Consider the following 11,066-nt stretch of genomic DNA (forward strand, 5'->3'; position numbering starts at 1 on the left):
CATTGTTATGCAAGCCAAGCAGAATTTTGCTCAGCCTTTTTTCACTGAAGTTGTTTTTGTTGCTTGCTGGAACATCTGGATAATAAGGAATGCAAAAGTGTTCAGGCATGAGAGACAAAGTTTTAATAAATGGAGATGTGCATTCATCCATGATATTACACTCATGCAGCACAGAGTGAAGGCTGATACAAGGAGGACCTGCTAAAATGGATTTCTTTCTTACCGCCTTGAGGTTCTTTTGATATCTCAGTAGATTAGTTCTCTTTTTCCTTTTAGTTCTGATTACCCCTTGTAATCATTGTACATTGTATCTTCTGCTTTAAATAAAAGTTAAATGTTGTGGGGGTTCCCCTACAGTTCCCAGTCAAAAAAACTATAAAAAATGCACCAAACACAAAATTAGTTTATAAAATATTATTTATGGATTTTGAAAATCTTAAATTTTCATTGTTGCACGCGCAATGTTTCGTTGGATTTTTATGTAATACAAATTTATATTTAATCTGACTAGAAATTTTGGGATAAAAATATTTCGGAGCCCATCAAAATGTGGGAAATTTTATTGAATTCTGTCTTCAACGGTTGGTAGAAATTATTAATCATTGTCCAAGCTAGAAAATGGGTTGTACTTTTAACAAACTGTAAATGGGCTGTTGTAAATTCCATTAGAATTCCAAAATGGGCTGTACATTCTTACAAAACGCAAATGGGCTATAAGTTCTCTGCCACACACTTGTGGGCCTACTAAGTGACGCGTCCCCTAAAAAAATAAGTTGACGCGTATGCAAGGCTTTGCCAACTTATTATAGTCAACACACGGTTCTAGCAGCAGTGGCCGTTGGATGTCTATCCAACGGATGTCGTTCTTCTTCTTCAATCTCGGATATTCTTAGATTCGGCCGCCCAAAAAATGATTCCTCCCCCTGAGATCTGGGGAGCACCGTTTCGAAGGATGACCTGTGGGCCTACTAAGTTGGAGCGTACCAAGGGCTTTGTCAACTTAGTCAATAATAAACGTCTCTAGATTCAGTGACCGTACGATGTCCATCCAACGGCCGTAGTGCTTCTTCAACCTCTAGTCTTCTTGGTCCAGCCGCCCAAAGCAGCGCCGGTTGTGCCGCCTGCTCCCGCCTCCCGTGGCCGGCTGTGCTGTCGCGGAGGCCTCACCGCCCCCATACTACTCCCACCGCTGGCCAGGCTATCCCTCCACTCACCCACACACCCTGTTATTATGCGGCGACGACAGCCTCACACCGCAGCCGAACCAGTGAACCCTCGTACTCCTCTCCGCGCGGGCTTCCACTGCTGCGTCTTCCCTGGCTCCGCGTCGTCCCCTTCCTAGGCCTCGCCGTAGTCCAGACCACCGCCCTGGTGCTCTCACCACGGCATGGTCAACGACCGACTTCCATCGGCAGAGTACTGTACGTGGAGAGGCTGACGGCTGGGTCCAGGCAGCCGCAAGGAAGTGCCTCCTTATTACGCGCAAAATAATTATTCCTCCACCTTATAGCAGGGACCCACTGGACGGGCCACCTTATTTCATGAAAAAACGTTTCCCCCCTGACTGCTCGGACCCACCGAATGGGCCAGCGTATTTCGCGAAAAAACGTTCCCCCCGCTGTCAGCTCAGACCCACCGGAAGTGCCTCCTTATTACGCACAAAAAATGAATACTCCCCCTGCTAGCTGGGACCCACCATGGTGGGAGGCTGACTTCTGGGCCTACTAAGTTGACTGTGATGGGGGCCTTTGTCAACTTTAGTCAATATGAACGATTCTAGCTCCAGTGATAGTACGATGTCCATCCAACGGCCGTAGTGCTTCTTCAACCTCTGGTCTTCTTGATCATGTCGCCCAAAGCGGCGCCGGTCATGCCGCATGCTCCTCTCTCCTGTGGTCGGCTGTTCTGCCGCAGCGGCCTCATCGCCCCTACTGTTCCCACCGCTGGCCAGGCCCTGCGGCGATGGCAGCCTCACACCGCAGTCGAACCAGTGAACCCTCGTACTCCTCTCCGCGCGGGCTTCCACTGCTGCGTCTTCCCCGGCTCCCCGTCGTCCCCTTCCTAGGCCTCGCCGTCGTCCACCGCCCTGGTGCTCTCGGCGCGGCGTGGTCAACGTGGTCAAGGGACGACTTCCATCGGACGTGGACTGTACGTGGAGAGGCTGACAACTGGGTCCACGGCCGCAGCAAGGAAGTGCGTCCTTATTACGTGCAAAATAATTATTCCTCCACCTGACAGTGGGGACCCACCGGCCGGGCCATCGTATTTCAGGAAAAAATGTTTCCCCCTGACTGCTGGGACCCACCAGCTACACCTTCGCATGCAAGGAAGTGCGTCCGGGCAAAAAAAACAAAACGATTCGCCCCCCTGACTGCTGGGACCCACCAGCTACATCTTCGCACATAAGGAAGTGCCTGACAGTCGGGATCCACCTGGTCGAAGCGTACGTGGCGTTGTCATTCTGGTCGCGAACGTGGACGTACATATATACTGGTCGATGTAGAGGCGTGCACGTGTCGTAGTAGAGGCGCGCACGTAGCATGTGCACGTACGTACAACGGTCAGGGTGCAAGAAAGAAAATACGGCCACGTATGTGTACATACGGGCGGGGTCTCGGACGCCTACTCGCGCATACATACAGCGAGGGCTCGTGTACATGGTTGGGTCGGAACGGAGAAACATCGTCGTCGTCGTGTTCATGGGGAGGCAATGGAATGCGTCGTGTTCATGGGGAGGCAACAGAATGCGTCGTGTTCATGGGGAGGCAACGAAATGCGTCGTGTTCATCGGGAGGGCTTGGACGGAACAGTCGATGGAAACGAGACCTGGCATACCGCAGAACGGAGGAAACGGCCTTGTGTTCGACCGGCCACGTTCGAAACGGGATCATGTTCATCGGGAGGGGTGTGGCGTACCGCAAAACGGAGGAAACGGACCTCCTACATTCGAAACGGGGGTCCTGTTGATTGGGAGGGGTGTGGCGTACCGCAAAACAGAGGAAACAGAGCTCCTATGGTCGAAATGGGGCTCCTGTTGATCGGGAGGGGTGTGGCGTACCGCAAAACAGAGGAAACGGACTTGTGTTGGAGCGCTACGGTCGAAACGGGGGGCCTGTTCATTGGGAGGGGTGTGGTGTACCGCAAAACGGGACTCGACGGGATACTGTTCATCTCCACCGTCGACCTCCTCCAGCCTCATGGGCTCCTGTTCAACCAGCCTCCATGGGCTCCTGTTCATCCAGCCTCCACGGGCTCCTATTCCTCCAGCCTCCACCCTCCACCGTCTACTGTTCATCCAGCCCTCCACACCACGGGGTCCTGTTCAACCACCCCTCCACGGGCACCCCTCCACCGTCTACTATTCATCCAGCCCTCCACACCACGCGGTCCTGTTCATCCACCCCTCCACGGGCACCCCTCCACCATCTACTGTTCATCCAACCCTCCACCACACCACGGGGTCCTGTTCATCCAGAGGCAATGCCACCGCTCACTGTTCATCCAACCCCCCCCCCACAACGCTCACTGTTCATCCCATCGATCGGCTTCAGTTAGCAGCAGTAGCGAAGGAATTGCTCGATCAGGTTCAGTTAACAGCCATCGATCGATCACCCGGGTTCAGTAACGCGTAGCCTGTAGTGCAATCGCTCGGGTTCAGTTAGAGCCCAACGCCTCGCTCGGGTTCAGTTAGAGCCAACACCTCGCACACACGCGCGTACGTGTACGAGAGAAACGTGCATCGCTCGGCCCCCGACCTCCCACCGTAACCGGGAACTCCCCAAAATTTTCCTCCCCCTCGCTTCTACCACGGGTTTTCCCGTCATGGACGGCCCACAGAATGTCATGCGGCCGCGTCTCCGGCCCGCCCAGGACGAAAAGCCCATTTTCTGTCATGATTTTTTGTCATAGAAGTAGGAGCCCACCACATCTATGATGATACCGGATTTTGTCACAATTATCGTCATAGAACTATCATTTGTATGACAGAAAAAATTTCATTCGGCCCAAAATGTCACGGATGTGTCTTTTTTTTGTAGTGATGGCAATATAACTAATACGTAGAAGTAACTCCCAAGGGTTTGATAATAACAGGGCAATAGGTTCTACCTCATCAACTACTTCCCAGTCCCACATGTTATCAAGTCGTAACCATGCAATGTTTGAGGGTTGAAACTAATGCATAAAAACTGGGTGATAAAGGGAATATGATCAAAGTGTTACTTGCCTTGCTGATGATCCGCAAAACCTAGAGACTCGTAGTAGCACGCATCGCACTCCGGGTGTTCTATCACAAACAAACAATAGAATACATAAGCAATCAAGAAAAGACACACGGGTAAAACACGAGTAAGAAGATCTAACAAGAAAGTTCAACTTAAGAACTCTGGTTTGCAAAAAGAATCAAATCAAACGGAGCAACGAAACTCAAACTGCGAAAGAAACAAGATCCGATTACTAATCTAGACTAAAGTCAAATTTTACTGTATTCAAATCTTGTTCAAGTTGGTTAAACGGGAAGAGGGTATCGAGACGAAGATCTAGGCGCTTGAATCGCCTGATTCTGATAAACGAGCGAAAAGATAAACTAAAATGAAAATCGGATCAGAAATCGCGATCGAAAATAATTGTGAGAAATCCAAGAAAAATAAAAACTGACGAACAGGCTAACGAACGAATGTTCGCTCTCTGCGGCTAACGAGTGAACACCGTTCGTTAAAACAAACACACGGACGAACGTCCTCTAAGTAAATAAACCAAGAAAATCGGCGAAACGATCTATTCTAAAAAAACGAAACCTAGGGTTTTCTAAAAGAAAACCGAATCAGTTTTAAAATAAAACCGAACGGCGGCGTATACCTCCTGCGAGGCGGGGCAGCTCCGACGGGGCTACGGGGCGGCGGTGGGGCGATGACGAGGTGCGGCGGCACGGCGGCAGCTTGCGGGCGACGGGGCTCCGGCAGGCGGCGACGGAGGGCGGCGGCTTGGGGTCCCGAGGGGCCCCGGGCTCGGCTTATGGGGGAGGGAGGCGGCTTGGGCGAGGGGGCACGGCGTCGGCGAGGCGTGTCCGGATCGGACTCGCCCGGCGATGTCGATGTCGGCTCGGGGTTGGGTCGGCCGGCTCGGCTAGGTTTCGGCCCACTCGGGCGCTGAAGTTTAAAAAAACAGATTCCACCGAAAACAAATCTTAGAAAAATAAATAAAAATCTAAAAATACCAAAACAAATTTTCGCCGTCTAAATCAAATATTTAGAACTAGATGAATATTTTCTTGGCCCTAAAATGCAATTTTGAAAACGTGCAATTTTTCTAATGCAATTAAAATAGCAATAAAATCCGAATAAAATCAAATATTTGATTTTAATATTTTTCCTCCAATATTTCATTTATTTTGGAGAAGTCATATTATCTCCTCTCATATAGTTTTACATGAAATATTTTCAGAGAGAAAATAATTAAAACCAAAAATCCTCGTTTCAATATTTGATAAAATTTCAAATATGAAAACAGTGAAATCCCCAACTCTCTCTCTGAGGGGCCTTGAGTTGCTTAGGATTTCGAGGATCTAGCCAAAATGCAATAAAGTATGATATGCAATGATGACCTAATGTATAACATTCTAAATTGAAAATTTGGGATGTTACAAACCTACCCCCCTTAAGATGAACCTCGCCCTCGAGATTCGGGTTGGCTAGAAAATAGGTGTGGGTGGTCTTTGCGAAGATCATCCTCTCGTTCCTAGGTGGCTTCGTCCTCGGTATGGTGGCTCCATTGAACTTTGCAAAACTTAATAACCTTGTTGCGGGTAACTCGGCTGGCAAACTCGAGGATCTTGACTGGTTTCTCCTCATAAGTCAAATCATTGTCCAACTGAATCTCTTCCAGTGATACTGTATCTCTCAGGGGAATGTCAGCCATCTTTGTGTGGCACTTCTTCAACTGAGAAACGTGGAACACATCGTGAACTCCTGACAATCTTCGGGTAATTCCAACTTATAAGCAACTTCTCCCATACGTTCCAAAACCCTATATGGTCCCACAAAGCATGGCGCTAACTTTCCCTTAACTCCAAAGAGCTTAACTCCTCGGAGTGGTGATACCCTAAGATACACTCTGTCTCCGATTTCGTAGACTACCTCCTTGCGTTTTGAATCTGCATAACTCTTTTGTTGGGACTAAGCTACCTTCAGTCTATCTCTAATCAATTTAACCTTTTCTTCTGATTCCTTAATCAAATCTGGTCCAAACAACTGACGGTCTCCAACTTCATCCCACAACAACGGTGTCCTGCACCTCCTTCCGTACAAGGCTTCGAAAGGTGCCATCTCAAACTGGCCTGGTAACTGTTGTTGTATGAGAACTCTGCGTAGGGAAAGTTGTCATCCCAACTTGATCCAGAGTCTAGTGCACAAGCTCTAAACATATCCTCCAGAATCTGGTTGACTCTCTTAGTCTGTCCATCTGTTTGCGGGTGAAAAGCTGTACTGAACTCCAGTCTGGTTCCCAAAGTTTCGTGCAACTGATTCCAAAATTTTGAGGTAAACTGGGTTCCTCTATCTGATACAATGGTCCTTGGAACTCCATGCAAACAAACGTGCATGACATGTTTCACGTGTCTCAGCTTCGCAAGTGTTTCAAGACTCCTGACCGCACCATCAACTTCGAAGAGATTGATCTCCAAGAAGACATGTCTTATCATGAGCATCCCGTTGCTATTCTTGAAGAAACTGAGCGCAAGACTCGCAACAAGTCTATCAAATTCCTGAAAGTGAAGTGGTCACATCAATCCGACCGTGAAGCCACCAGGGAACGCGAGGACCACCTCCGTTCCGAATATCCAGAGTTTTTCCAGTCCTAGATCTCGGGACGAGATCCTTTCGTAGTGGTGGAGTGTTGTAACACCCCGTATGTAACTTGCCATATTTGTATTCCAACTCTTGCCATTTCCGGCGTCCCCTTTTGCCTCTTTTCGTGTGCGGGTGTTAAACGTTATCGGATTGGACCGAGACTTTCCAAGCGGCCTTGGTTCACTACCGGTAGACCTCCTGTCAAGTTTCGTGCCATTTGGACTTCGTTTGATGCTCCAAGGGTTAACCGAGGGACCGTAAAGGCCTCGTGTGTGTTGCAGCCCAACACCTCTCCAAAGTGGCCCAAAACCCACCTAAACCCGCTCCATCCTCTCAGTCGTTCGATCATGATCGCGTGGCCTAAAACCGCACTCCATTTGGAGTCTCCTAGCTCCTTCTATGTATAAATAGGTGCATCCCACCGAAATTTGCGGATGAAACCCTAACCTACTTCCCCTCTTCGCGTCGGACGTGTCCGTCCGCCACAGGACACGCCGCACCGCCGCCCGTGTCCAATGCAGGACGACACATGGTGCGCTTGTGCCCACTTCTTTGCTGGCCCGCTCGGCCCGTCTCGGGCCCCCGAGACCCAGTCGCCTCCCCGCCGCCCGACAACACCCGAAGCCCGCCGCCTCCGCCGCGCCTCCTCGCCGCCACCGCCCGATGTCGCCGGCCGCCGCGCCTCCTCACAGCCACCGCACCGCCCCGTCGTCTCGGGCCGCGCCGCCTCGACGCCTCCGCCGCTCCCCGCCGTCGCCGGCGACCCGGCGCCCGTCTCCGGCCATCTCCTTCCTCCTCGGCAAGTCCCGGCCACAGTCCGGCGAAGAGCTCTAGCGAGAGCCCCATCGATCCTCAGGAAGCGTGCCCCGATCCAGATCTGGCTACAGTGAAACCCTAGGGGTTGACCTTTTTCCCTCACTAAGTCTTTTCTATTCATATTTTCTAGGCATCTTCATCATGTCATATCTCATCATCCGTAGCTCCGTTTTGGGCGTGTAGAATATCAAATTGTTCATCTCGAGGTCCTCTCCATTTTATTCCATTGCACCATGTTCATTTGAGTTCATCTTGATGCCCTAAATGCTGTTGCAAGAGTGCTATAAAATGTTAGTGTCTGTTTCTTAACAGATTATGGGCATTTGTCATTTTTGCCATGATTAATGTGTGCCTCCTATGAACTTAAGCCCTACATGTGTTTTGGGTTATGCCATGCCATCTTTATAGGGGTGTATGCCATGTATTTTTGTGATCATTATGGTGACTAGCACAATCATGCAAAGTAGCTCTCGTGATGTTGCTGATTTCAGGGACTTAGAATTCTTACAAGTCATTTTCCCTGATGTTATTTTTATGCCATGTATTCTTGTTGCTACAGAGTGATCCATGCCTCTTTTGAGCATGTTCAGTAAGGATGATTTTGAGATATTGTTATGTTCTATCCATCCATGTCTTTGTTTGCAATTATGGAGTAACCTAGCATGACTCAATCTTGCTCTAATTTTGCGATAAAATGTTCCTGGCAGATTGTTTACGTGTTAATTAATTTTGCCGAGGTTGTTGTAGTTGATCCATGCATGCTATGAGCTGGTTCTTGCCATGGTTAGCTACTTGATCATTTCTTCTTGCTGGGTGTATGCTTAGTTTGTCATGCAATGCCTTGTGGTGAGTGCATCGAGCTCGCAAACATGCCTATGTAACTCTGTTTTTTCCATGTCTAGTTTTCTGCTAAGTCTGAATCTGTTAACGAAACTTGCTATGTTTACATGGTTGCCATTGTATCTTCTGATCCTTTTTGGCTTATGGTCGGTAAGGGACTTTTTTTATATGCTTTTAGTAGTTTCATGCCATGCCTTGCTTTGCCATGATATGATCCTATAGCATGTTGTTATCTTGCTTTAAACATTGCTTCCTGATGTTAAATCCTGACATGTTATTTTCACCAAGTCTGTGAACCTGATATCTTTTGCACTTTTTCCATGCTTGTTTGAACGTGCTATTGTGTGATTTAGCCGTAGCTCAATGTTCATCTTTTGTCAAGCATCTTGAGAGGATCACTGCCATGTGATTTGTTGCTATGTTAGAGTGCAGTAGCTTAGTTTCTTGATGCATTTTATATGGCATCGTGCTGTTAATCGCAGATTAGTGCCATTATTGTTTTGCTTGCCATTTGCAAACCGCAGATCCGATTCCGGTGATCTTTATATCGGTTTCGACGGAAATCAAATCATCTTTCTAGTGGCACTCTTGGTTTTCCAAGTTGAGGCCTGATTCAATCTTTCCTATCCGAAGCACGCATATGCATTGCATATGACATCCCGCATATCATGCCATGTTTTGCATCATGTTGCTTGTGCATTGCACCGTGGTTGATTGTGGTTCCCTTTGCTTGTGTCTTGCCTTGGGTATAGCCGGGAGACGAGTACGTGATCGAGGATACCATTGAGAACGTTTACGAGGACCAAGCTTACGACAACTCGGAGAACTTTGCAGGCAAGATGATCATACCCTCGAAATCACTTCTATCTTTGCTTGCTAGTTGCTCGCTCTATTGCTATGCTTATGCCGTGATACCTACCACATGCTTTATCATGCCTCCCATATTGCCATGTCAAACCTCTAACCCACCGTGTCCTAGCAAACCGTTATTTGGCTACGTTACCACTTTGCTCAGCCCCTCTTATAGCGTTGCTAGTTGCAGGTGAAGATTGGAGTTTGTCCCTTGTTGGAACATGTTTATTGTTGGGATATCATTATTATATCTTGTTTACTTTAATGCATCGATATACTTGGTAAAGGGTGGAAGGCTCGGCCTTATGCCTGGTGTTTTGTTCCACTCTTGCCGCCCTAGTTTCCGTCATACCGGTGTTATGTTCCTTGATTTTGCGTTCCTTACGTAGTTGGGTTATAATGGGAACCCCTTGACAGTTCGCCTTGAATAAAACTCCTCCAGCAAGGCTCAACCTTGGTTTTATCATTTGCCACCTAGCCTTTTTCCCTTGGGTTCTACGGACTCAAGGGTCATCTTTATTTTAAACCCCCGGGCCAGTGCTCCTCTAACTGTTGGTCCAAACTAGAGTCCTTTGCAGCGCCCCCTCGGGGAAACTCGAGGTTTGGTTTTAGTTGTACGGAGCGCTCATCCGGTGTGCCCTGAGAACGAGATATGTGCAGCTCCTATCGGGATTTGTCGGCACATTCGGGCGGCTTTGCTGGTTTAGTTTTACCATTGTCGAGATGTCTTGTAACCGGGATTCCGAGTCTTATCGGGCCGTCCTGGGAGAAGGAATATCCTTCGTTGACCGTGAGAGCTTGTGATGGGCTAAGTTCGGACACCCCTGCAGGGATTAGAACTTTCGAAAGCCATGCCCGCGGTTATGGGTAGATGGGAATTTGTTAATGTCTGGTTGTAGAAAACCTGAAATTTAACTTAACTAAAATGGATCAACAATGTGTGTAGCCGTGATGGTCTCTTTTCGGCGGAGTCCGGGAAGAGAACACGGTCTCGTGTTATGCTTGAACGTAAGTAGTTCTAGGATCACTTCTTGATCATAGATTCTCGAACGTGCTTTGCCTTCTCTTCTCGCTCTCTTTTGCCTAAGTTAGCCACCATATATGCTAGCGCTTGCTGCAGCCCCACCTCACATACCTTTTACCTACCCATAAGCTTAAATATTCTTGATCGCGAGGGTGTGAGATTGCTGAGTCCCCGTGACTCATAGATTACTTCCACAACCAGATGCAGGTGCCGATGATACCATTCCAGGAGATGCGATTGAGCTCAAGTGGGAGTTCGATGAGGACTCACGATGTTGCTACGTTTCCTTTCCAAACGATCAGTAGTGGAGCCCAGCTGGGGCGATCGGGGGATCTTATGCATTTGGGGTTGTCTTTATTTTGGTTCCATAGTCAGACCTTGATTGTATCTGGATGGTTGTAATGCTATATTTATGTATTGTGTGAAGTGGTGATTGTAAGCCAATTATGTACCTCTTTCTTATTCAGTACATGGGATGTGTAAAGATTACCCCTCTTGCGACATTGCCTACAATGCGGTTATGCCTCTAAGTCGTGCTCTGACACGTGGGGGATATAGTCACATCGTGCGTGTTACAAACTCCTTTGGCAATCCTGCGCTTATGAGTGTGTTGGCATAACTCTTCCGGCTCAAAGCGTCTACTACGACGTTGGCCTTGCCTGGATGATAGTGAAGCTTCATGTCATAAT

Source organism: Triticum urartu, chromosome 7A, assembly GCF_056163025.1.
Source record: "Triticum urartu cultivar PI428250 chromosome 7A, HENAU_Tu73, whole genome shotgun sequence".
NCBI classification, from domain to species: domain Eukaryota; kingdom Viridiplantae; phylum Streptophyta; class Magnoliopsida; order Poales; family Poaceae; genus Triticum; species Triticum urartu.